This window comes from Triturus cristatus, chromosome 5_1 (assembly GCF_964204655.1).
Source record: "Triturus cristatus chromosome 5_1, aTriCri1.1, whole genome shotgun sequence".
NCBI classification, from domain to species: Eukaryota; Metazoa; Chordata; class Amphibia; order Caudata; family Salamandridae; genus Triturus; species Triturus cristatus.
This window is the reverse complement of record NC_140587.1, coordinates 37,734,977-37,761,804: the sequence shown is the minus strand read 5'-3', so window position 1 is coordinate 37,761,804 and position 26,828 is coordinate 37,734,977. Positions and strand designations below refer to the sequence as shown.

The 26,828-nt window shown below is 46.0% G+C and overlaps 1 pseudogene across 1 annotated transcript in view; it reads right to left on the bottom strand.

The window, feature by feature from the left end:
- The window catches only part of LOC146830087 (uncharacterized), a 159,138-nt pseudogene that overhangs the window by 44,874 nt on the left and 87,436 nt on the right, over positions 1-26,828 (bottom strand). Inside the window, exon 2 of the transcript XR_014961366.1 lies at positions 19,740-20,084. The product of XR_014961366.1 is annotated as an uncharacterized LOC146830087 (transcript). The remainder of the gene's footprint in view (positions 1-19,739; positions 20,085-26,828) is intronic.

Here is a 26,828-nt window from a genome sequence, read left to right as displayed (position 1 = left end):
GTGCCATATTACTGTTCTGTGATCCTTCCCCCTGGCTGGGGCCCGATTGGCTTGGTGGGGCGCTGCACCATTTGAGTGAGCATGCAGTAGTGTGGAGTTTGAGACCCCTATATCCTGTGTGCACCAGCTGGTTTTTACAATTGGAAATAATTAGGTAAGCCAACGATTCAATGGAGTCCTAAAATACTTTTTAAAAAAAAATTTTTTTGGGCACTTATACCTTGTTCATTTGTAGTTCCCAGATTATGTCCTGATGAGACCCCGTACCCCGAGAGGGTTGAAACGTCGTCGACCTCAACAAAGGGAGAGCAAAAAAGACTCGTTACATGCTAACTTGCTCCTCATTGTGTTTTTAAAAGAAAGACCTTTTTATATCTATCTCACTTTATAGGCTACTTCTATTCACACTGGGTTCTAGCTTCACCTTCTTCACTTATTTCTTTGTGCCTAAAAACTGAAACATATATATATTTTTTCATATTTTTGTGAATTATGTGATTAATTGTTATTAGTCTGAATAAATAGATACTCCAAAGTAACAAGATACTTTTGTTTGGCTTATAGATTGAATCAGTTAGGAGTTTAACTTTTGCTCCAAAATTTAGAACATTTGTTTTTGAATAAGTTCCTTGTGGACGTTGTTCCTACTTCGCAGAAGACGGGGGAGCATGGGAACCACCCCCCCCCCCGACTTTATAGACCCAGGAAGGGTGAGACCGGAGGGTGTCCTGGGCAGGTAGTGGCGCCCTCTGAGTGCTCAGCTATAATTGGTGAGGTCGCAGGGGTCTCTGGCAGTGGGAGGGCGACCCCCTGCAGAGTACTGTGCCGGTGAGGTTGGGAACAACAAGTCAGAGGCCTCCCCACTTAGGTTCGGCCATGTGAAATCACTTGAGTGAGCATGCAGTAGTGTGGAGTTTGAGACCCCTATATCCTGTGTGCACCAGCTGGAATATTCTCTGACGCTGTGGTTGTGCGAGACCCATTTGAGCGATTATCTACGTTGCGCACCTAGATTTGTGACCTGGCACTCACTTCTCAATTGGTGGAGTTGGTAGTCTTGTTGGGCGTGTGGAGACTGCGACAACCCTGCCTCCAGCGGTGCTACTTAGAACGGCCTGCGCATGCGACACCCGCCATCTTGAAGTGGCGGAGGGGGTTGGGCGGTGTTGGAGGCCTAGCGAGTTCTCCTCCTTTTGGGTCTGAGACTGCTCCATAATGAAACCAAAAGGGGCTCCATCGGTGCAAGCGAACAAACTGGACAAATATGCTGTCCCGAGGCAACCACCCTCGGAGGAGAGTGCGACAGGTGGTCAAACCGACACTTCGGAGCCATCCCTTAGCTCAATTATGTCCGCCATTCAGGTGCTGGGAACGATGCTGGAAACCAAAATTGACAAAGTCTCCATCGAAATGAATCTTCTCAAGGCAGACATGAATAAAACTTTGGAACGAGTCACAGTAACTGAAACGTGTGTTACGGAGCTCCAATCCACCACGTGTGGCCTTGAAGAGAAGGTCCAACAGTTGGTTCAGCAGCACAGCCAGGTGGCCCTGAAGCTGGAGGATCAGGAAGGGCGGGCCCGTCAGAACAATATCCGCGTGGTGGGGGTCCCGGAAGGGGCAGAAGGCCCTAGAATGGGTCTCTTCCTTGAGGACTTAATACTAAATCACTTAAAGCCCAAGAGACTGTCCACCCTCTTCATGGTGGAGAGGTCTCATAGGGCCCCGGTCCCTACGCCAAAACCTGGGGGCCCCCCGACCAAACATCACCAGGATCCTTAATTATAGGAATCGGGATGCGATCCTACAGGTGGCCCGACGGCATGGGGACCTTCTTTATGAGAATACAGTGGTGCGGTTCTTCCCAGACTTCACCCTAAAGGTGCAACAGGAGCGCTGCACCTTCGACGGGGTGAAGAGAGCCCTTAGAGAAAGGGGCATTAAATATATGATGTTCTTTCCGGCTAAGCTTAAGATCATCACGAATGGGAAGTCCTTGTTCTTCACGACTCCATCTGCTGTGCAGGCTTGGCTGGACGAGGCACGACCGCAGAAAAACAGTTCATGCGTGGTGGGCGGCTGGAGAGACACTCGAGTGCTTCCCGGGTTTTTCTAATGGACAAGCGGGATTGGACATTTGTGACAGACGCTCCCAGCACTCCAGATCACGGAGCCCGGCGCTCTCAGAGACTCACAGAAAATGACCCTGCCGCGGTAGTGGCCGGGCTCTGGAACTCCTTGCTAACACATGTAATGTATGGTGTTGGGGAGGGTTAGAAGGCGTCAGCACCTTTTTTTTTAGGGGATTGATTCTGTCGACTGTCTGCTACATTGCAACAACTCTCTCCTGGTCTTGGGCTGGCACGGGGCCTCGCGGACCCATGTGTAGGTGACGCTCTGCAGCCCCTATCTTAGTTGACAGGTTTTGGGGCGACAGGCGCTCTGCTAGTTGGGGATGTGGGTAGTTTTAAGTTTACGCAGCAGGGTTGCAGCGAGGGGGGTTGTGGCTTGGGGGGGGGGGAGGGTTTAGTTTGTTGTGTCCCATTTGTGAGTTGAGAGGGTGGACATCCTATTCGTGGCATTTCTCCGTCATGTACCTCATTCAGTGCTTTGTCCAGAGGGTTTTTCATTGCGAAAGGTAGGGGGGATGTTTTAGTTTGTATTGTTCTGTGTTTTTCAGGTATGACTAATATGACTTGTTTCAAGGAAAGGCAATCACTGGTTAAATGTTTTTGGTATTGCTCTTTATGAAGGGAAAGTGGTCTACCAATGTGTCCCCCTACCCTGGGGCATTTGTGGGAGACCCCCCCAGCAATTGAATAAATACGCAACAGGGTACGATGGGCACGGCAACTAGACAGGGCTCAAGCTGTTGTCGTGGAATGTCAATCGGCTGGGAGACAGGATCAAGCGGGGTATAGTGCTCCAATTTCTAAAAAGACACCCCCCCTCCCCCCGATTTAGTCCTCTAACAAGAGACGCATCTGCTTGGAAACACTTGTAGGGCCATGTCGCGATGGGGTTTCCATCTGGTGGCACACACTGCTTTTGGTTCTGGCTCCCGGGGTGTAGGCATTATGGTCCAAAAATCATTCCCCATAACAACTGACCGTGTCCGTACCGACGTCCTGGGTAGGTTCGTTGTCGCCTCCGGGACCTGGGAGGTGCGCATACTTAATCTCCTGTCTGTCTATGTGCTGCCGGGATTGCATACCAAAGCCTTTGCAGACCTTGGGGACCTCCTCCTAGCCTTGCAGGAGGGCAGAGTGATGATCTGGGGCGATTTTAATTCCATCGTCTCTGACTCCCTTGACCGTTGGTTCCAGAGGGCCTTGCCCCCCTCCCGCACCTGGGTTCACAGTTTTATTGAGGCGATGGGCCTGGTGTATGTCAGGAGGAGACTACACCCGGACGAGCAGCAATACACTTTCTACTCTGGTGCACACTGCAGTATGTCCAGTATAGATTATGTTTTGACGCTCGCACACCAAATTGACAGTATGAAGGAAATACCGCACTTGGCTAGGGGAATCTCCGACCGTTCACCTATCCTAGGTCGCCTAGAGGTGGGAGAGCCCATGGTTGGCCGTACAGCCGCGATCAACCCTTGGTATCTTATGACTCCCCAAATCAGAGAAGATCTTAAGTGAGTCATATCTTTACTTCCAAGAGAACAACGGGACAGTTGACTCTACAAAGACGCTCTGGGAGGCCTACAAGGCTGTCATACAGGGGTGGCTTTGTCCCAGATCTCGGGACAGCGAAAGGAGAAGTGTGCAGATATGACTCGCTTGGAGGGTGAAATCCTACACTTAGAGGAAACCCTTCAGTTACTTGACTCGGAGAATGAGCGGCAAAGATTGCGTATTGAAGTCAAGGAATATACCGACTTGGCAACTGGGACTGCCAAGTCGCACTATAGGGCCACACTCAGCAGAATCTATGACGCAGTGACAAGGCTGGCAAATTGTTAGCTTGGCTGGACCATAGGGATCAGGCTCATCATGTTGTGGTTGAGATAGAGACAGACTCCCATTTCCGTCTCACTGCCCCTCAGGACATAGCGGATGTATTCGGCCAATATTATCAGTCACTCTATACGTCTCAAACACCGCACACGGAGGAGGTTCCTCACTTTTGCGGGATATTTAATTGCCCTCGCTCACTGATGAGGAACGTTCGGATCTTGATCTAGACATCATAGTTACAGAGGTCAAAAAAGCCATTCACAACCTTCGCGGAGGGCAGGCATCGGGCCCTAACGGCTTGCCCACTGAATTGTTTAAACTCACTGTGGGCAAGAGAGCACCTTATCGCACCGAAATGTTCAGTGAAAGTAAGAGGGGGGGAATCCTGCCCGAGGATCAGAGGCTTGATAATATCGTAGTCATTCACAAAATGGGCAAAGCGAGTCATAAATGTTCCTCTTACAGACCCATCTCGTTGCTCATTGCGAAGTGAAAATTCTGGCGAAGGTCCTTGCATCTCGCCTGCTCGGGGTCATCACCCGCTTGGCCCATCCGGACCAATCGGGGTTTATGTCCGCATGAAACACTTCCCTTAACTTGCGTAGGCTCCACGGAGTATTGTGCCATGCCGATACAATCAGAGAAGACGCCATCGTGGTCTCCCTTGATGCTGCTTCAGCTTTTGACACCATTGAGTGGCCCTATATGTTTGCGGTCCTTCACAAATTGGACTTTGGCCCAGAGTTTGAGTTGGGTTCGGCTTCTCTACCAACAGCCGCTCGCACAAGTCGTGATTAACAGGAAATCTCCTGTTTTCATGCTCAGCAGGGGCACCAGGCAGGGATGCTCCTTGTCCCGCTTCTCTTCGCCCTGGCCCTCGAGCCTCTGGCAATGTGGGTCCGCAATGACCCCGCCATAAGAGGCCTCAAATGGACATCTGGATGGGAAGACCGCATATCGCAATACACAGATTACATTTTACTCTATCTGGCATCCCTGGCTGCATCCCTCAATGTAGACTTGGACATATTCCATGTATTTGGTTGATACGCTGGCTATTCCATAAACTGGACCAGGTCAGTGCTATATGTCCTCTATGATAAGAGACCTTCACTCCCTCACGGATATCAACTGGTGGAAGCTACTGATGGCTTCAAATATCTGTGTCTCTAAGGATCCATCCAGATTCTATGATCGCAATATCCTGCCGCCTCTCGTGCGTCTTAAAGCTGATGTCCTACATTTGAAATCGCTTCCGTTGTCTCTCTTGGGGCGGGCGGCCCTGTTCAAAATGATGTCCCTTCCCAGGTTCTTATATGCTTTGCACATTACTCCGCACCCTGTCGTACCCTCGTACTTTAAAGAAATCGATTGTATCATACGGGACCTACTGTGGGAGGGGAAGCCCCCTCGTATTGCGACGCACAAGCTCACGTTGGGGTGGTTCGATGGGGTTATCAGACTTCCAGACATACGGAAGTATTATTGGACATCCCATCTAGTGGCGATTAATCAATGTATGTATAGGCCGCAGGGCGACCCGGCCTTCCAGATCGACAGATGGCTCCTCCCGAGAGGTAACTTTCATAGAGCCCTCTACGTGTGGCCGTTGAAGCCGGCCCTGACTGGCCCAACTGGACATGCGGTAAAGATGTGGGAGGCGGCTACCAAGTGCTTGGTAGGGGAGGGGAAATTTACTCGGACCACACCACTCTGACACTGTGAGCAACTAGGCAGGCTGATTCGCTCGAGGGGCTTTGATTGCTGGGATCTTCTAGGTATATCCAGGGTGGGTGACTTGTGGAGGTCGGGTGGGGTGGTCCCCTTTGCATGGTTGCATCAAGAATACGAGTTGGCGCACTCAAGACACTTCAGGTATCTCCAAATCAGACATAGTATAGAGCATAGGAAGGAATATAACAGAACTTTGGAGGAGAATAAAACTGTAATAAAACAGGCCAAGAATGCGTATTTTGCCAAAAAAATTAAAGAGGCCACAAATTCCCCTAAGGAACTTTTTAAAACATTATCAATTTTAACTAAGTGTCCAAGTGACACAACGTTTGCCCCGGATCAAAATTTTGTTGACAAACTGGCTCTGTTTTGTCAGCAAAAGGTCCAAACAGTTTATAACGAACTCCAGAACCTGCCAGTAAACACAGGGAAAGACAACAGAGAACCAATTGAGACCCCTCCAACTCTGAATAGCTTGTCCCAGTTCTCCTTGTTAAATGAAAAACAGGTAACTAACCTGTTAAGTCAAACTAAGTCAGGTCCCCCCCCTTGACCCATGTCCCCCCTACATACTACATCTGGCCCCAGAAGAGAGAAGTGCTTTTCTGACCCCTCTCTTAAATGAGACCATCCGGAGTCTTTCCACAGAGATTGAAGAAGGCCTGTATACGACCTATTTTGAAGAAAGACTCACTGGACCCTCAGGACACCAAGCACTATCGTCCTATATCCTGTCTCCCACTGCCTTCAAAAATATTGGAGAAAGCCATGAATCAGGAGCTGATGGAGTATGTGGATTCTAACAATATCCAGGACTCCTCTCAGCATGGCTTTAGATCACGACATTCTACAGAATCTGCTCTGATAATGGCAACGGAGGAGATTTGTAAGGTCATGGATGAAGGTAGTAGAGCGGTCTTAATTCTGCTTGATTTAACAGCAGTTTTGACACCATAAATCACGTGGTCCTACTAGAGGCTCAAAGCCGAGGGTGTCAGGGATACTGCTTTAACATTGCTCAGGTCCTTCCTGGACTCCAGATTACAACAAATTAACTGGGACGGAATTCAATCCGGAGAATTCTTTCTCCCATGTGGAGTCCCTCAAGGATCAGCTTTATCCCCCACATTGTTCAATCTGTATGTGACACCTCTGGCCAAACTGATATAATATATAGGTCTAATACTGGTGTCATATGCAGAGGATACCCAGTTAGTGGTGTCACTTACACAGAGTGTCGAAGCTACAGCAGAACGATTCCGAAATTGCCTCACAAGTGTGATGAGTTGGATGAATACAAATTTTCTAAAGCTCAACACAGAGAAAACTGAGGAGGTAGAATGTGGTCAAAAACCCTCAATTTGGAATCATCTATGGTGGCCCCCAGAAGCTGGCACCTGTCTCGTCCCTGTGCCAATGGCTAAGCATTTAGGTTTTCTGATTGACAAGGACTTAACACTTACTTCTCAAGTTAATCAGGTTACCTCGGCCTGTTTTTTTACGATTAAGGTCCTCCGAAAAATACTGCAATTTATTCCTTTTTCATTGAAAAAAACAGTAGTAGGAGCCTTGGTTCTATCGCGTATAGACTACTGCAATGCACTGTATGTTGGAACTGGAGAAAGACAGTTTTCTAAACGTCAGTCATTGCAGAATGCTGCTGTAAGAATACTGCTGGATCTTCCTAAACACCACCAGACGTCGAATGGCATAAGACAACTACATTGGCTGCCTGTCTGACGAAGGGTGCAGTTTGAGGCGCTATACCTAGTTCACAAAGCTGTAAATGGAAGAGGTGCAGCGGATATTGAATCTTTTTTCACGGCATGTACCGTCCCGCGCACTAAGATCGGGCAGTCTAGGGCTGGTCTGCCTCCCCAAGATAAAAAGAGCCCGATGGGGTGGTAAGGGTTTTTCATTTCAGGCGGCAAAGTTGTGGAACTCCCTCCGTACAGAGCTACGCTTGCAAGCTAACAAGATCTTGTTCAGAAAGGAATTAAAAACATGGCTTTTCACAAAATCCTAGTCTAGGAGCAGCCACTCCCTATCCTCACTCAGCGCCAAGACGCCTCGGCAATAGTGCGCTTAACAAATAAGTCAGCCAGTCAGACATGCCTTACTTGCGGTTCACCCTAAAGGTAGTGAACTTCCCAAATCCACCCCACTCGAAGACCGAGTTCTAGATGGCGACTTGCTGGAGAAGGCTATATCATTCATTTACAAAAAATTGTTCAACAACATGGTAGATCCCCTAACTCACCTGAGGGCTAAATGGGACCATGACGTGGCGGGTTTGAACAATGATGAGTGGCTGGTGGCGGTGGCCTCCCTCCGCGAGGTGGCCATCTCTTCCAGGCTTCGCCTGGTACAGCTGAAGCTACTCCACAGGTCCTATCTGTCTGGGCCACCATTGGTTCTCATGGGGTATTGCTCAGATGGCGGCTGTGTAAGGCGGTGTGGGCGGGAGGGAACCTTTGTCCACACACTTTGGGAATGTACGACTATCCAGATATATAGGGAGGCTGTAGCTCATCTTATGGAAGAAGCGTTGGGTCAGCAGATAGATTGTAACATTAAACTGGCCCTCCTCAACGTTTGGGGCCCCACCGACCTAACTTCCAAGGAGCGCATATGGGTTACCTTGCGGCTGATGGTGGCAAAACGCAACATTGCAAGATTGTGGAGCGCTCAGAGCCCACCAAGTATCGAGGACTGGGGTAGGGATATGGACTGGTGCATGGTCACGGAAAAGTCTATACGAAGCCAGGGGGTGCCCGAACAAATGGACGCAAGTCTCTGGGCAATTGAACACTCACAGGGGAGAGATATGTGAACCTCTGAGATCGAGAGACGACATTGTAAATGGGATATGAATATGTTGCAATGGGGACTGTCATTATCGCTTTGTGATCACTATGTCTCTAGTATCATTTGTAGAGTAACTAATATTGCCAATGTACATGCAACGTGACCTTTCCTTCTGTCATGCCTTGATTTCAATAAAAAAAGATTTACACAAAAAAAAAAAAAGAAGGATGGGGTATCCTCTTTCCAGTTCTCTGCACCGATCCAGAGGCCGAAGGAGAACGGGATGCAGCGTGTTCCTGCACATTCCTCACCGCCTGGGCCCTCTCTTTTGCTGCTTGATATTTGGTGGGACCCTGTGGAGAGCACTTGTTGCGCAACCTTGGACGTCTCTGCGGTTGTCACGAAGAGTGGGATCTGGGCCTGACTCGGTGTGAAGGTGCGAGCCCGTTTTGTTCCATCCAGATCCAGGCCTCTTCCGGAGTAGTGCAAAAGGTGGTAGTCCCATCGTGTTGCACCCAAAGTGTTGCTGGGAACTGAAGAGCGTACTTCACATTATGTTCTCGTAGGCTTTTCTTCACCTCGAGAAAGGAGGATCTGCGCTTCTCGACCTCCAAAGTGTAGTCGAGGTAAATAGGTACGTCAGCATTCTCGACAATCCACGGGCCCCACACCCTAGTCACCTGCAGTATGTGGTCCCTGTTGTGGTAGTTAAATAGGTGCGCTACCACTGGTCTCGGCGGGGCACCCAGACGGGGGGCCCCCAGCACTCTGTGTGCTCTTACCACAGAGAAGAAGGTAGATTGTTTACCCTGAAGGACTGTATGGACAAATCAGTTTTCAAGATAAAGTTCCATGCGTTGGCACTCGGGCCGTTCGGGAAAGCTTACTATTCGAACGATATTTCGATAGTGAAATCCCTTCAAGACACGGTCTTGTAGATATTTGACCTCCTCCTGAAGAGCCTAAGGAGCTCAACAGTGTCTAGGACAGTGGGTCTAAGAGCAGTCAGTGTAGATTCTGAAATTTCTACCAGGTCTTTCAGTTTTTTATGGTCCTCACGGAGAAGCCCCACCTCTATGCATAGGTAGTTCATCAAATCGATTAGAATGTTCTGTGAGGCTTGTCCGCCAGTGTCTTGTCTGCATGGGCAGTGCCCCCTGTACATTTGGTGCGCCCCATCTCTCCTCCAGCTGAGGCCTGGGTTTGTCTGCTTTGTTCTTTACCATCTTGGAAGAGACAGCATGAACTGGGTGAAAATATCAGAGTAGTGACGGAGTGGGAGCTTGATCCAAAGTCACAGCCAGGTCCTACCAATCCACCGGGGGGATGGGCCGTAGTACAGTAGGGGATGGCTTTCCAGCTGCACCCCCTCTGCCGAAGGCCCCAGCAACCCTTCTCTCTGGTCACTAAAACTGTTTGATGACTGACAGACGGTACTACTGTCCCCTAGAGAAGCAGCAATTACTCTCTGTTTCAGATTGATTCAACTTAACATTTTACACAGGTCGTATCTAACCAGTGTCACTCTAGCTAAGATAGGCACCAGATCAGACACGATGAGCCTCCAGGGCTGCCAGCACACGGCCACCTTTCATCACACAATCTGGGAATGCCCAGAGATATGGAGCCTATGGGAGGGAGCCATGACCCATATTCGGAATGCATTAGGAAAGGAAGTCACCCTCACACCGCGCCTGGGTCTTCTTAAAATATGGGAACCGACTGACCTCACACAGGTGGAACAACAACTAACTACACTGGGTTACACCCTTGTTAAGCGTGAGATTGCAAAGGGCTGGGGGGGCGATGGTTGCACCTACTTCCAGATTGTGGGTGATAGAACTAGCCAAGTGCACGATTGCTGAAACTGAAGTATTCAAATCTCGGGGGTGTCCAAAGAAGTGGGATAGGAAATGGGGCAAATGGAATGCTTACCGGGGCAACCTATGTGTATCCCCAACAGTGGAGCTAGAAATGCAAAAAAGAGAAGAATGTGATGATGAGATAATGTTTGTAACCGTTTTCTCCCCGCTTACGACAAAGCAGCACTGTACAATTACTTGAAATGTCAATTTGATAATGTATGTGACTTTTATGTTGGAATAATAAAATTATTTATAAAAAAAAAAAAAACTGTTTGATGGTTCACTGTTGAGGGGTTCTCCACGTGAGTGGGCAGATTAAGTGCAGAGATGGAGTGCTGAACACTTATGACATCTGCAGGGGCTCTGCAGGGCCGAATATAGTTAAAGGAACTCCATCCAACCAATCCCATCAGTCATTGGAACAGCAGAAATGTGGACTAGGGACAAGTCTCCTCTCAGTCCATGCGTAGAAGAATGGGTAGACAACACCTTATCGACCAGCCCCGCAGTAGACCGCTCCGGGAGGCAGTGGCCATCGATCAACAGGAAAAAAACTGTCACAAATCGAATCCACAGGAAAAAAAAAAAAACAAGGACCGTATGATCCAGACAAATATCCAAGGCGGGACTATATAAGTGTGTTTCAACCATGAAATAAAAACACAAATCCGTGCTGGAGGCGGAAGTTAAACAGAAAAACTGTCTGAGGAAAAATCATCTTGATCCATATGGTAGCCGGAGGTACTTGGCTGAAAAACTGTAGACTGGGATTCAATAGCAGGACTCGGAAAATCCAAAAGAGAGAGATCCTCACACGGGGGATCAGTAAGTAAGCAATCGTTTATTTCAGGCACAGCCCATAAAACAGATCAATACAACGAGGTACATTTCAGATACTTTGAAAACTATACAATTTAAAAACATAAGACATCAAGGTAAAAAGAAATTACTATGAAAGCGCTTAAAAATATTGCATAAACTCTACTCCCAACTTTGGACGTAAAACTGTTCATAACCTGGAGTCCGTACCTCTGCTTTCCCCTCACTTCTTTGGCGGGGTGTACTGCTCCGCTGATGGGAGTGGGACCTCGCCCCAGCTGAGAACTAGCGCATGCTTATTATATGCTCTGCCTTGCTTGTGTTTTTATTTTTTGGTTTACATTAAAACTAAACCTTTGTTACTCCTGATGTATAGCTATGGACCTTCCTACGTATTGTTCTCATCGTGCTGCCGGACCTCCGGGATGTCGGCTGAATAGCTGTGTACCATGTCGACGTAAATAAAGGTTTTAAAAAAAAAAAAAATATTGCATAAAGATAAAAGTGCTAAAAACGGGAGGTCAGACCTAAAAACGGATTGTGGACCTGGCAAGATAACCAATTGGACATTTTGGTGGTGAGTAGTCCAACGATCATAAAATGTTCAAATAGTCAAAAGGCGGAGAATGTGCAAAATAGCAATCATGGGGACTGTACAACAGAAGGGGTTGGCAGAATAAATATGTGCAACAATTCATAGACTCCTGCTAATGGGGGGGGGGGGGGGGGAGATAAGGCAGATCTCTATTGGGGTTCAGATTTGCAGATAGCCTTCTTTCTTAATGCCCAGGCGATATACAAGTACTTGGAGACCGTGAAGGCTAAGGGTTCACTTGTGTCGCTTTTAAAGAGTCTCTCAACTTCCCAGTAGTGTCTCGCACCCATGTGGTTACATTCAGCCATCAACCATTTTTTCCAACCTTCCTGTATGAGGGGCAGAATAGCATGAAATGGGACTCCGTTTCCACTAAACTCAGACAATTTGGGCATCAATTGGCCTGGAAAGTAACATTAGCCCATTTGAAAGTGTGCGGTCTCAAGGGTAGGACCCGCACCTATATTGTACACAGACATTTTAGCTGGTATGGGTGCATTCTGTTCAGATAAGATTCGAGCCTGGGCGCACTTTTATGATTTAGAAATTTTCCCACAAGGGAGTTAGTCTGGTGCGTTTCCCACGTTTGGAGTAGGACTGCCTCCCAGTAAGACGGTTTTATTTTTAGTGCGTCTCCTTTTACTATTGTCTTCGGGGCGGTCCATAACTCACTCATTCCTATTCTGTGTGTTAATTCTTTAATGTGTTTCAACCATGGTGTTCTCAAGTTTTTAATCGAGAACCAAAAGACCTTTCACGCACTCTCTGTAGGCTGCCAATTCAGTAGTTGTCCATAATCTGGCCCAGTGTAAGAGGGGTTTTAAAACCACTGTTAAGTGCATTGGATTGAGAGGCAGGTCTAAGCGTAGTGGTGAAGTTGGGGAGCTTAAGGGAAGCTTAAAAAGTGTTTTGATGAACCTATTTTCTATTTTTGTTAGACTCTCAGCATCGGCGTAACCCCAGATTTCGGCACCATATATTGCTGACAGTACTGCTGAGGATTTACATATGGTGATAACCAAAGAGACCGGTCCGCTTAACGCTGCTTTCTACCGTTTCGCTATGGAAGAGGCTTTCTGATGGAGGGTGGTTTTACTTTTCTCTATCCCGGAGCCCCACGCTCGGATGTCACTTAATCTCACCCCAAGATAATCAAAGTGGTGAACTACCTCTAGTGGGAACCCCTCGACAGTCACACTGCCTCTGCACCCTTTGTGTAGATTAATCATCATAACTTTTGATTTTGACGAGTTTAGCTCAAGGCCCCTCTCTCCGCATAAAGTAACAAAAGCATTTAATTCGGGTTCGAGACCCATAGGGGTTCAGGAGATCAGCAGGGTAATCAGCAAACATTAATATAGGGATTGATTTTCCCGCCACTCTTCGGGCGTCATGTTTGCATTCCATCATTCTCTTAACTGCATCATTGATGCACAAGCTAAACAGTGTTGGCGCAACAACGCACCCCTGTCTGACCCCCTTCAGGCTCTCTATCTTATGAGTCATATCCCCTGTGGAGTTCCATCTGACCCGTGTGTGTGTGTGTGTGTGTGTGATCATGTAGGAGCCTGAGTATTCTTGATAGAGCTAAGGGGATGCCATACCCAGCTAGTACCTCCCAGAGTGTGTTTCTCGGGACCAGGTCAAACGCCGCGACGTATAGATGGTCACACAAAAAGGTGATATATTTCCAGGTTATCACCTTGAAGCAGAGGACCTGGTCCAATGTACTGACCTTTGATCATTTAATTTGAATAAGACTTATCTGCAGAATATTGTTTGTGTAGTATCAAGTAAGCTTATGGGTCTGTAAGTAGATGGAGTGTTTCTGTCCCCTTTTTTAAAGATTGGTAATAATAACTGCACCTTGCCATGAGGGAGGGATCGTGTTCCCTTTTCTTATGCTATTCGATAAAACATTCAGATAGGGGGCCCAAATGTGTGGTTCGGAAAGGAAAAGGTTTCCCGGAACGCAGTCCATCCCTGGGGCCTTACCCTTTTCTGTTTGTTCTATTGCTTTGAGTGTTTCAGATAAAGTGAATGTACGAGTAGAGTTTGTAACTGGGATAGAGGTTGAGCTAGTCATATTTAGGGTTTGGAGGCCGTTAACCTCTTCAAGGCAAGGGGTCGCTACAATGTTGTTTTGCTGCGGGCAATCATATAGGTTGCTAAGGTGTGAGACCAAGATGTCAGGGTTAATTGTTGGGTCTAGGGGGATAAGGGTTGGAGGGGTTCACAGCTATAAGTTTCCAAAAACCTTTTTCGTCACCCTTCTCTAAGGCTTCAGCAATCGTTGCCCATTGGTCTTCCTCCCATTCTCTTCTGGCTTTCACTAGGAGAGTTTTGTAATCTCGCCTGGTCTTTATTATTTCGGGCCTTGAGCCCCTTTTAATTGCACTTAACAGGAGGGTCTTTTCTGTTCGACAGGCCTGGTCATTCCAGGACGGTGCTGACTTTCTGGGTGCTCCTCTCTTCTGTTCTTTCGTGAAACACGTTCTCAGTGTGTCCATGAGTTCACAGTGTATGGGGACAAAGTTGATTTTGTGGATATTCGTTGTGTCAATCTGAGAAAATTTGGACACAAACAGATAATAAATTGAAGAGAGTTTGTAATCGTCTACCACCAGTTGTGCCCATTGACATTTCTCAGATTGTTGGAAGTTGTAATTAGCGTAGTTGATACAATCACCTCAAGTTGTGTGTCTCTACATCTGGTCATTAGAAAGGATGCACTTAATGCCTGATGGTTGCTGTCTGGGCTAGAAATAACTTGCAAGTCCTGCAGTTCTGACCAGAGATCATTATCCACTAGAATATAATCAATTCTGGATTTTCTAAGGCCTCTATTGAAGGTAAAACGAGGGGTGCAATCAGATTTGGCATTTGCTATTCTTAGGCTATAGTAAGTAATTAGATCAATAATTTGAGAGCCCACCTTTGACATTTTTGTTATTTTCTTACGTTCGCGAGGGGGCCATTGATCTTCGTGTATATGCCCTGCAGATATTGGCAGGCAGATATTAAAATCTCCCCCTACAATGTTTTAAGATTTATGGGCAAACTGATCCAATAGGTAGTCTAGCTTACTTACGATTGGAGATTGAACATTTTGGAGTGTTTATCTGGTATATATATTTACTAAGATTATGTGTGAGGGGCCTAACCCAATGTTAATGTTAATTTGCAGGGCAAGTATATCTTTAGAAGTGGTTTGTAGGATTTTAGCCACTGGGAACAAATCTATTCTTAGCCATATTAGGAGGCAACCTGATGGGACGCCTTGCCGGAGATGGAACTGCACTTTCATTAAAAGCAACATAACCTGGGCGATGCACCCGCTTGGTGGCCCAAGTTTCTTGTAGAAGGATAATATGGTGAAAATCAATAAATACGCCACACTCTGGGTCAAAGAGTGTGGGCTTAATGCCCGCAACATTCCATGATAAAAATGTTAGGTATTCACTGTCCATTGGCCCTAAAGACTGCGTAATGAGCTTGGTGGATTATTCCTGCAATGTTGTGTGCCCCCCTTTGTCATGATCTTTAGCTAAGCTCCTATGCCATGGCAACCCATCACTACCCCATTCAGGCCGACCTCTTGCCCTCTTTTGAATACCTTTGATTTGAAGTGACTGGGGGCAACAATTACTCTTGTAAACTGCACACGTTCTACCACCCCCCTCGCGACAACCTTCCCTTCACAGACCAGATCATGGATATTATTTCGGCCAACGTGCATTTCCAGGGCACTCAGATCTTCCTGGGTGATTTCAACCTCCACTGGAATGATGTAAACGATGTGCTGGTCAATAGCCTCAAATCCTTCCTACTTGACCTTAACATTATCCAAATATGTGACAGCCCTACACATATTAAAGGATCTTGTCATTGGTAAGCCCAAATCCTTCAGCTTGGAGGCGATCCTCCCTTGTGACTGGACTGACCACTATTGCATCACCTTCCTCGTTCTTGAATCGGTAAGAGCAAGCGGATCCCAACCTAAGAACCCAAAACAGTTAAAAAGATGTTTACGGAACATCAACGCGCAAAGCCGGACGGAGATCTGTGATAACATTTTGCCGTTCCCTTTGAACATGCATGATGTCCATGACCTGACGGCCCACTATAACCATGCAATGTTGAATGCAATGTAAAAGAGTGTCTGCTAAGCTCTCCAAACCATGGTTCAATGATAGTCAATGCCAAAAAAAGGAATTTAAGACTTGCAGAAAGGAAGTACCGATCATATCCCTCCCTTGAACATCTTGGTCACCTGAGATCCTTGGGAAGCATATACAACAAACGCATCAGATGCCCGAAGGCTACCTTCTTCAGAACTCAACTAGACCAGGCAAAAAACAGTCTGAAAAATTGTTTGAAATCATCAAGTCCCAATCTAATAATCATCCTAACCTCTCGGCCCCGGGTCAAGGGAATTTGCCGAACTGTGAAGAATTTGCTGTTTTTTTTTTTTTTTTACAGAGAAGACTTTCAAGATGGAATCAGAACTATGCTCGGCCCATGATCACATCTAGAGCGGGCCGCTGATCACCCTTTGTCCCTCAGAGTCGTTTATCACCGAACTCTCACAGCCCTGCCGCCTCAAAAACAATGCATCCTGGAATCTGTTCCAAACCGTGGATGAATACACTATACACAAAATGCTGGTGACCTTGAAACCTTCCAATAATTACAACGACCCCCTGCCATCGAACTTGTTCCCAGAAGTGAGATCCGCCTTACTAACTCTTTGGACGACAATCGTCAATGCTTCTCTTATGCAAGGGGCTATTCCGGATTGCCTTAAAGCAGGTCAAGTTACCCCAATCATAAAGAAACCAAATGCGGATCCCACGGACCTTCTTAACTTTCACCCAATCACTAACATCCGCACCTTGGCAAAACTCTTGGAGAAATGTGTGCTTGCCCAACTTTGCCATTACATTGACCGTTTCCAACTCCTGGATCAATGCCAATCTGGTTTCCGCCCAGGTCATATTACAGAGTTGGCGTTAACGCACATTGTGGATGATGCGCTTAGAATGCTGGATCACAATGAGTCGTGCTTACTGATCCTTCTGAACCTTTCGTCACCATTTGATACTGTCAAACATGATCACCTAATTGACCTCCAAGAGCACAGGATGGGGCTGTCTGGGCCTGTATTAAGCTGGCTCTCATCCTTCCTTCAGAACAGATCCCAAAGCTTCAAGGTCAACCAATCCTTGTCCCACCCTGCTCCAGTCACCTTGGGGGTGCCACAAGGGTCAGCATTGTCCCCCACGCTCTTTAACCTGTTTATGGAGCCTCTGCCAGAAATCTTAAAATCATCCAGCATTCGCTATCATATGTATGCAGACGAAACCCAACTATACCTGAAGATCGCCTCCCCCGAAGACATCCAGTCCCTCAATTCAGTCCTGCTGGAACCACAAAGATGGCTGACATGCAATCACTTGAAGCTAAATGCTCTTAAATCGGAATTCCTACTGATCTCACCCCACAACCAATCCCTCGTCATGGAGCAATGGTTGAATCAGCCGATTGCCCTTAACTGCAGACCGCACCTTGTAGATTCGGCATCATCTCTGGGCATGATTCTAGACAAGAGCATGAACATGCAGAAGCACATCAGCTCCCTCACCAAAAGGGCAAACTTCCAACTCATCTTACTTAGGAAGCTCAAACCCTTCCTCCCTGCTCATGACCTAAAGGTTGCAGTTCAAGCATTAATGATCTCAAAGCTGGACTATGGTAGTGCAACACTTTGTGGCCTGCCCAGAGTTAGGACGGCTCCTCTTAGGGCTACGCTCAACTCCGCTGCGAGGCTCTTAACTGGCACAAAAAAATACCACCACATCTCCCCAGACTTGCAGGAACTGAATTGGCTGCCATATGAAGCTTTGATACAGCTAAAAAATTGCATGCATGGCTCACAAAGCAATCCACTTCAAGACGCCGTTGTACCTTGCGCAGAAACTGGAACTCTCCTGTGGTTCTAGAGCCTCCAGAAGCGCCAGCTCCCTTTTGCTTAAACCTCAAAAATTGAACAAAAAAAAAAAAGACCTTTAACCGAGCCTTCTCAGGGATGGCTCAGAGGATCTGGAACTCCCATCCCCCTGAAGTCAGGGTGAACCAGTCTACGGTCTTCTTCAAAAAATCAGTCAGAGGGTTACTGATGAAGAAATTTCTGCCTTAGCCTGGCACCATCTTCTGATTCTGGGTTCATACCCGTTGTTCTGTTCCCCAGCCACCTTGTTAATGAGTCAGTCGGACAATTCTAGACTGTGATCATTTTGCTCCCTCTGTTTATATGTTTTGCTGGGCCTCCACGAGATTGCTGGACAATTTTGACTTTGAATTTGTCGTTTTGGTTATTCTGTTTTGTATGCTTCTCACCTGGTGATGCATAATCTGTAAAGCGCTCCGATACCCTCGGTGGTCAAGTTCACGCTATATAAAACTTTCACAATAAATAAATACCCCGCTTAGAGTGGGGTAGAGGCCTTTCGGCTGCAGTCATTTGAGGTGGTTGGATTGGGGTACACGGTGCTGGGCAGTAGATAGTAAGATAAACGATCTCTGACATGTTGGAGGTACTGGCACTAGCGATTTCTCTGGGGTTCACCTTCAATACGCTAGAGGGCCGATTATGGGGAGTGATGAGGGGGTGTGACCGACTTATGATACGGGGGGGGGGGGGTTCATTTTTTATTAAATATGAAAATCTGTATCTGGTCTTAAAAACGGAGTTCTAATGCAATTAGGTCTTTTGCTAGGGCTGGATCCCAAAAAGTCACACCTATGTAGTCCCTTTCAGATGTTCCTGTTGGGAACCTCTTTAGTCTTGTTATGTCCTCTCCTATAATTGAACGGCCTCCCCTTTTGTAGCGAATCCAATTAGTTACTTTGTTCACTAGACCCTCATATGTTTCTGTGTTGGGCCTCTGGAACATTGATCATGTAAAGCTCAAAACCTTGAGTGTTAAGGGGCCCTTTGTTGAAGTGACCTATACGGGATTTCTTTGTGAAGAGAGTATGTGGCTTATAGTTCCAAGGTGCTTTGGGAGGAATAGCAAGTTGAGCAGGCGTAAATTCCCTTGGGGGAACACGATCCCGTTTGCGTATATTATCCTCATACATAGTGTTGCTCCTGTGATTGGATGGTTAAGTTTGTATGATGAGCAATGGGGGGGGGGATTAGATAAACCATTAATGGGCCACTTGGAGGACTCATTTGGTGCAGTATTCTGGGGGTCACTGTACCCACATCGCCTAGATGCACCACATGCTGCTACAAATTCAGTCAATGTGTCCATTTTTTCGGACAACAGATTTGCCACCCTCTCCATTACCACCTTTAATGATTTAACTTCCTGCTTGAGATCGTTCAATTGGTCTGCCATGTCAGAGTCCAGGCCAGTCGGGAACCCACCTGCCCCGGATGTGACCGCTAGTTTGGGTGGATGTGAGGGGATGTTTTCACCTTCCTCCTGGGTATCCAGGGGCAAGTATTTGTTAGCCATCGACGATGACAGAATGGTCGCTACCATTGGTAGGCGGTTCTGCCACAATGGGCGTGGGTTGCTGCTGATGTTCAGTACGTTGGCTTTGGTTAAGGGAAATGTTAGCTGCGCTTGAGGCTGCAGAAGTCCCAAAGTAGGAAGCTATGCTTTTAGGATTGGAGGATCGTTTCTCCAGGGAACTTTTTCCCTTGCTCTTGCGCTTTGGGCCAGATGGTCTGGGATGGGGAGCTATGAGATCCTCCACCTCCTCTATTAGCTGCAGATTTCTGCCGCATGTCTCAGGACTTTCAATACACTCCCTGGGCCCATACTTTTGTTGGACGCTTTCCTTTTGCCCGCGATGCCCATGTGAGGGAGGTAACCGAGAGAAAAAGAGCCAGGAGGACTGCAGAATAAAGCAAAAGTCACAATATGCGGTACTTACGGTTTCAAAGTGCCGCCATGTGCAACCAAGGGGGGTGGCCCTTCCATGCCTCTGTCTGGAGCCGATGGGCACAAATGGGCCTGCCCTTGGCACGTGCGCCGCCCGGGCACTCCCGCGTGCGTCCCGCATTGCGGGGGCACTGTGTTGGTTTTAAGCACCTCCGGGCACTGTTGTGGCAACTCGGCGCTTCCTGGCATAGAGGCTCTTGGGGGCTGTGGTCCCCTGGTGCCGGCTGCAGGCAAATCCTTCCTTCGGTGGGCTCCTGCTCTGCGGGGGCCCGGTGTTGGTTGGCCTTCCTGGCGCAGAGACTCTTGTACGCTTCAGAAGCGATAGCCGGACCCTGGTCTGAATGGAATACACAGCAATTAAGTACTGACAAAGACTTGCAAGTCTTTAATAACAGTTCAAGCGTCAGCCAAGCGCTGTGGCCAAACACAAAGGAATCTAGAGCAAGAATCAACTGCAACCAAAATATTTTTTTTTTATAACCAGCTTTATTAAAGTTTTACAGTAAGCGCATCCAATTTCAAACACTGTTAAGATAGTGCAAATGAGAGGTACATCAGGGCGAAGCCAACAAAATAAATTAAAAAGTAGTATTTAAAATCCGTGGACCACAATGATCCAGGTAAATACAGCCAAAGGGCTTGTTGGAAATCAAATGGTGTGTCTGCGGTGGACGAGCCACTGTGGAGCTTTTAATCTGTTGACAGATGTCACAACACAGGACAAATTGTTTGGCCTACTGATATCAGCCCTGCCACCAACACTGTTGCTGTAGCAGCAAAATTGTGGCTGCCACTCCCGCATGCACAGTAGCAACACCTTCAAGTCCAGCCACAGCTAAAGCAAGTCTGTGGTCTTTGGTTAGGAATCAAATGATCACCAATGCCAGGAATAGTTACAAAAGGAACATTCTGGTTATTTAAATGACAAGCGTATTTAGACAGAAAACCCTTTGGTAAAGGGGTGCCTTTTTTTAGTGCATTAACGGCAGCGAAGATATCATTATCGTGTTTTAGAGTGTTTAACTGCTGCTACTTCAGCTGTGGCTACTGCAGATTTGGCATCATAATCAGCCAGATAATTCCCTATACTGTGGGCTGCCACAATATGACGAGTCAAGGTATGTATTACATGAGTTTGTGTCAACCTCGCTTTAAGATCTGCCACCTTAACCCAAAGCAGTTTATGCTTCAGTGTGCTTCCCTATGAATCCTTTAATTTTGTTGAAGGTAATGTAAATAATAATTAAAGGACTTTACACAGTAATACGAATCCCATACTATAAGCGTGGGGAATTCAGGATCCGCATGTTCAAGTGCGAGAAGTAAAGCCTTCAGTTCAGCTAACTGCACAGTGCAGTTGCGAGTTGTTTGAGGGTGGAAAACACCATCTAACATAATACCAATAACGAATGGCGCATGTAGCCGAATATTGCTGCTTAGAACCTATGGAAGGTTGAGCTGAACCTTCAGTGTAAATAATATATTTATACTGATCAAGAGGTAGATCAGTAGATGGCCAATGAAATACATGCTCATACTGTAGAAATTCTTGTGTTTGCAAATAATGGTCAAAGTGGATATCAACAGCTGTTAAGGATGTACCCCATTGCATCCATGTAGGATGGAGGACCTCAGCGTTAGGAATGCCTGCTTTGGTGACAGCCTTCAAGGCTGGCAAGGGTGCTAAGACAATTATGCTTTCCCCTTGAGCAAGTGGCCATTCTTTAAGGACAGCCATCTGCACGGCAGTCAGCATTTTTTCAGTGGAAGCAAAACGCATTTCCGATGTAGAATATAAATGCAATTTATATGCTATAGGCACTGTTTCACCTTCATTAAAGATGAAGTAAATTCAATTGCACCCATTAAAATCCAGTTGACCAGGTTTGTGTTATTGAAATGTGTATGCAGGTGACGTGTTTCTAGCAAATCAGATTGTAAAGATCTGAGTGAATCTCTGTCTTCTAATGTCCAGCATGCAGTTGAAAAATCAGGGCATATTAAGGCATAAAGAGCTTTATTGCACTGTGCATAATCAAGAATGTATGTTCTGTCAAAATTTAGAAATCCTAGCAGAGACTGCAATTTTTAAAGTGGTTTGGAGGTCTCAAATATGCACATTTCTTCAAAAAATGAGGTGCAAGATTCTGTCACTCATTTGTAAGTTCATAGCTTAGGAAAAGGATACTTAGAAAAGCTATATTAGATTTCTTAAAGTTGAACTTGTATCCAAATTCAGCAAATACAAACATTATGAGATCTACTGTGGCCAAATGGGAATTTAATTAATCATCCATCAAGTAGATATCCTCTACATAGGACAGAGAGTCAGGGTCAATGTCATGAAGGATAGACACAACTCGTGCCACAAAATCCCTTGGGCTGTTCTTATAGCGCATAGGAATTCGTGCATAGCACATCTGAAAATCAAGGGCGCTAAAAGCTGATTACCAGGTAAACAGCAGGTATTCACGCCTAGAGTTTTTCCCGCGTATCCCCAGATTTCAGCATACCACTTTAGGGGTAAGAAATAAAGTTGTTTTTGTCCCACTAATGTGTTATTTTCAACCTTTTTTCGCACTTCAAATAAAACCCACTCCATCTTCATTTTAAGACCACATAGGTGTATAGGGACACCCTTATGTTTCAATCAAGTGGTCCCCCGTATTCGTTGGTAGCAGCCTACCCCTGTCCGTAGAGGTCAGGGATGGACCCTATGATGAAGCATGCCACTAAGGGGAAACCTGGGTGGGTGAGGGTTATTTGAGAAAAAAAAAAAAAAAGAAAATTCTTTCTCAAGTTCCTGCAAGGGGTGCTGTCTTCCTTTTCTGATACGGAAGGGACCCTTTTTGGTTATTTGCATAGCCTCAGCTCTCAGGATCCAAATTGTGACCGAAAAAAACATTGGAAAATGTCCAAAGTGGTTTTGTATTTTTTCCGGAATACAATATTAATGAGTGCTGTATTGTGCGTGTTTGCACTGCGAATGTGCGTGCATGACTATTCAAATGTGGATAATTTAAGACAATGCGATAGGAATGATCCGGTTTTAAAACAGGAAAGAGGCTTATTCATTTGAGAGACACAGGGTTCAATTACCCCTTGTTAATCCAATTGGGAGAGAATTCATTTAACGGGTGTTTTAGCGTGCCGTTTAATAGGATATTGTGGTTATACCTGTGGGATAGACCTTAACCCCTTCGCCGCATGGCAAATTTTGACGCGGTGCGAAGGGGAGTGGGGCTGGGCGTGGCGCTCTGGTACTTAGGACGGCTCCCGGCCGTCATGAATCACGGTGGGCGTGTGCTCATGAAGGCCGGGAGCCGTCCGAACTCCACCCACTAATTAATTCGCCTGCAAAGGCGGGGAATTAGCCACGTGTGGGCGGAGCGGCAACAGTCGGACGGCTCCCGGACGTCATGAGCACACGACTACCGTGACTCATGACGGCCGGGAGCCGTCCTGAGCACCCATGGGGTTATAGGAATAACATAAGGGGAATCCTTATCCCAACACTCATGTTTTTGGTAAAGTGCAGGTGCCAATGCAAGGGCCCATTTGGATGCGTAAGCTTGTTTAACTTTGTCAGGGAACAGGTGATAAAAGGATAGAAGAATTACATCCTCCCCTTGGGGGTTGGGAGTACAAATGGTAGGCGTCATTCAACCTCGGCTAAGAAATTGTCATAATACGTAGTTACATTTTCACAGAATGCTGCTTTAATAGTGCGTTGAACGTCGCCTTCAGTCTGAATAGCCAAGTGATATAATCTGTCTACAGGTTCTACGTGTTTATCCTTGGTTTAAACTGTAACAAATGTATCAGTTGCTTTCGCTACCAGAAACTCCTGGAGATTCCGGAATACTAAGGTGACTGTGGCCGCGCTGTCGAGTAGAGTCGCCGCCCAACTCCTGCCCAGGAGGAGGGTTCTCACGGTCTGTGGCATATCTAGCAGTCAAAGCAGCTACTTTCTTTTGCTGAAATGGGGCTTTATATTGAGGCGTCTGTCCTCCTTCTTTATATTCAAGTCAGATGAGTGTAGTGTATCCCTTTTCAGTTTCAAGTACAGTTCTGGACTGCGGTCAGATCGCCCTCCTCTCTAGTACTGCTGATCAGACTATTCCTGAAAGGAACGAGGAGAACTTGTATCGGGTACCTCAGACCTGTCTGGAGTCGTGATGTTAGTGCAATCACGAAAATTGTACCGTCTGTCAGAAGACTCCGTGTTTGGAGAACCTCTGCAAGGTTTACTTTTTTGTTGCCGTTTAGATTTATCCCATGGTTTTTTAGCAAACTCACGGGCTGGCTGGCATCATTGTCAGTGCTAGCCTTGCCAAAAGGTGGTACAGAAGGTCTGGCTCCCAAATTATTGCGTCCTAGCGATTCATACACATTAGTAATATAGGCAAATCACGTTTACAGTCGGCAAACACCACCACGGGAAGTTGTTGGCATATAGCTAGAGACGCTGCTTCACCTTTAATATTAAGAAGGAACATTTCGGAAACTACGGAAAATTACCCATTAGTTTCATCCCCAAATCTAGGGCAGGACCTGCCCTTTGTTCATTCTGTATCTGTTTGAGAACGTTCGGTAGAATGGCCATCGAGGGAGTGCCATGACAGAGTACAGACTGTGGCAAAAATAGTCCTCCATTAGTGAGGCGTTTGCCCTTAATTGAAAGAACAATTACAAGAGTAATAATAGGCGCTGCAGGCAACAGGGCTTGCGCTTACAGGCCAAGTGAAGCTAATATATGCAAAATAAATTTAGTTAGCCGTCAATATAAAACAACCACATAACTGTACAAGCCGCAGGTTTGCACAAGATTTAGATTGCCTAAATCTGGATAGGATGTATACCCAGCTAATGTCAGCCAAGTAGCCCCCTCATTGCTGAAAGGACCCATTCGAACAGGCGCAGGCATATGGGGAAGGGCACCCTTAAGCCATATCTGGTGTTCCCAGACCGTAAACGAAATTTCAATAAGTGCATAAGGTGTATTTGCAGCAGGTGCCAGTGGGACAGTGTATTAATGAAAAGTGTTAGCTTCCAGAGATGGAAATGTGGCCAAGCATTAAAAAAACGTGAAAGCAGAAGGCAGTGTCCACTTCTACTGCAAAGATAATAGGAGCTCCCACATTAGGGACTCCATGTTGTGTTAAATATGCATAGACCGTCAGTCGGCAGTAGGCCACAACAGCAACAGGTTGCGCCATAAGTAATTAACAAAAGATTTTAAGTGTAACTCAAACTGGGTTATATCCTTTTAATATTCAAGCTGAAAAACCAACAGAACCAGGTGATCACTAAAAACTGTGGTGGATTAATCCCTAACATCCACGGATGTCTCCGATAAAAGGTGTGAGGGTATTGTGGACAAGCCCTGCTCAGGGTTCCCGCATATAAGTACCTGACCAGGGCTCGAAAAATCCACCTGCATTGTCAAGCAAGATTTAATAAGGACGAGCTATTTCTAGAGACAACTCGCCCTTTCTGGCGAGCTGAAAATCCTCTAACTTCAATCACAGAACAAAAAGTAAATGTAGGAAGACAAACTGACTTTTGACCTCTGACTCAAAGCGGAACAAATGTGACAAGATAAGATTTATAGGCATCTTTATAGCTCACAAAGTGAAAGAGCAATAAAGATGCCTTTAAATCTTGTTATCTGGTCACATTTGCTAGCTTTCATAGACAGAAGTCAAAATCCAGTTTGCCTTTATTTATTTTTGTTTCTGTGACTGAAGTTAGAGGATTTTGATAAGTGAACTGTGTGACAATTGAACTGTGCACAGCATGTGAAATAGAAGGCTGTAAGATGTCAGGCTTTTTCTACCGTAACACTGAAATAGCTAAGTGAACTGTTCAAACATTTCAAATATATTTCACTAGTTATAAAGACACATTTTTGTAATTCTGTGGTGAAAAAAACATTTCTATAGGGTTAAAACAAATTAGAACACTTTACTTAATGATATGCAAATTAATATTTTTGCTGAAACAATTTCCATACATTGTTTATGCGCTATTATCAGTAAAATGACGTTAGCAGGAATGTTTTGTGGCCATTTCACTGGAAAAGATGCTATCTGTAAATGACAATACACTACCACATCATGCTTGGGTAATCTATTTATGAAAAGTGAGTTTTTAAACATGAACTGGGACTTATTACTGCTCTTGCCCAGATGAAAATGCTATTAGTGAACTAACAGGCAAGCCAGGAATCATGTGTACCTTATATATGGGCTTGATTTTGGTTATACATAGAGCAAACATTTAGTCTAGTAAATAAAGAGTTTTTTTGTACAGCAGAAATAGTGAACTTGCATATTTGAAAGTGTTATTTTATGTGATAATAAAGAAATAATATAGAAAAAGGTGGCTCCATAAGACAAGATATTGGCCTAGGATCACACAATTTGAGACCAGTTCATGGGTCAAGCACATTACAGTTAGGTTGCGTAGACTATTCAAGTTAAAAGCAGGTCTAGTAACATTTTTATGATTTTTCAAGCCCTGCTGGCCAAAACATTGATGGCGCAATGTTGCATGGATTCTGCTCAGGAACAGAACTAGGCTTGGAACCATAGAACATCAGCATGTAGGGACTGAGCCACCATACCACCTCAGTATCTATGAGTGACTATCTATAGTCCCTCACTTACCCTCCTGCTAAGCTTTCCGGAGAAATAAGCCAGTTGGCACCCCAGAACACAACACACTTGACCCCCTCGGGGATCGCTGTAACAGGACACACCCTTTCGCTCTCTCATTCGTACTTGTCCACAATAAGATAAACAAGAGACACAAAGGCAGTTTAGAAAATTTATTTAAACTTTCGAGCTGTAAGATGCAGCATTTGTGCCACAATTAGACACAAAAATGCATGCCAAAAACATCATTAGCATGGTTAACAAACCATATAAAGCCCTATCACAAGACAGCTTAGCATAAACCCCTCCCCCTTTCCACTGAAGCGAAATGATTAAATATTACAGATCTCTGGAATTAGTGTTGGACCCCGTACCTTTGCATACATAGGTGGATGTTCTACATCTTGGCAGGAGCAGCACTC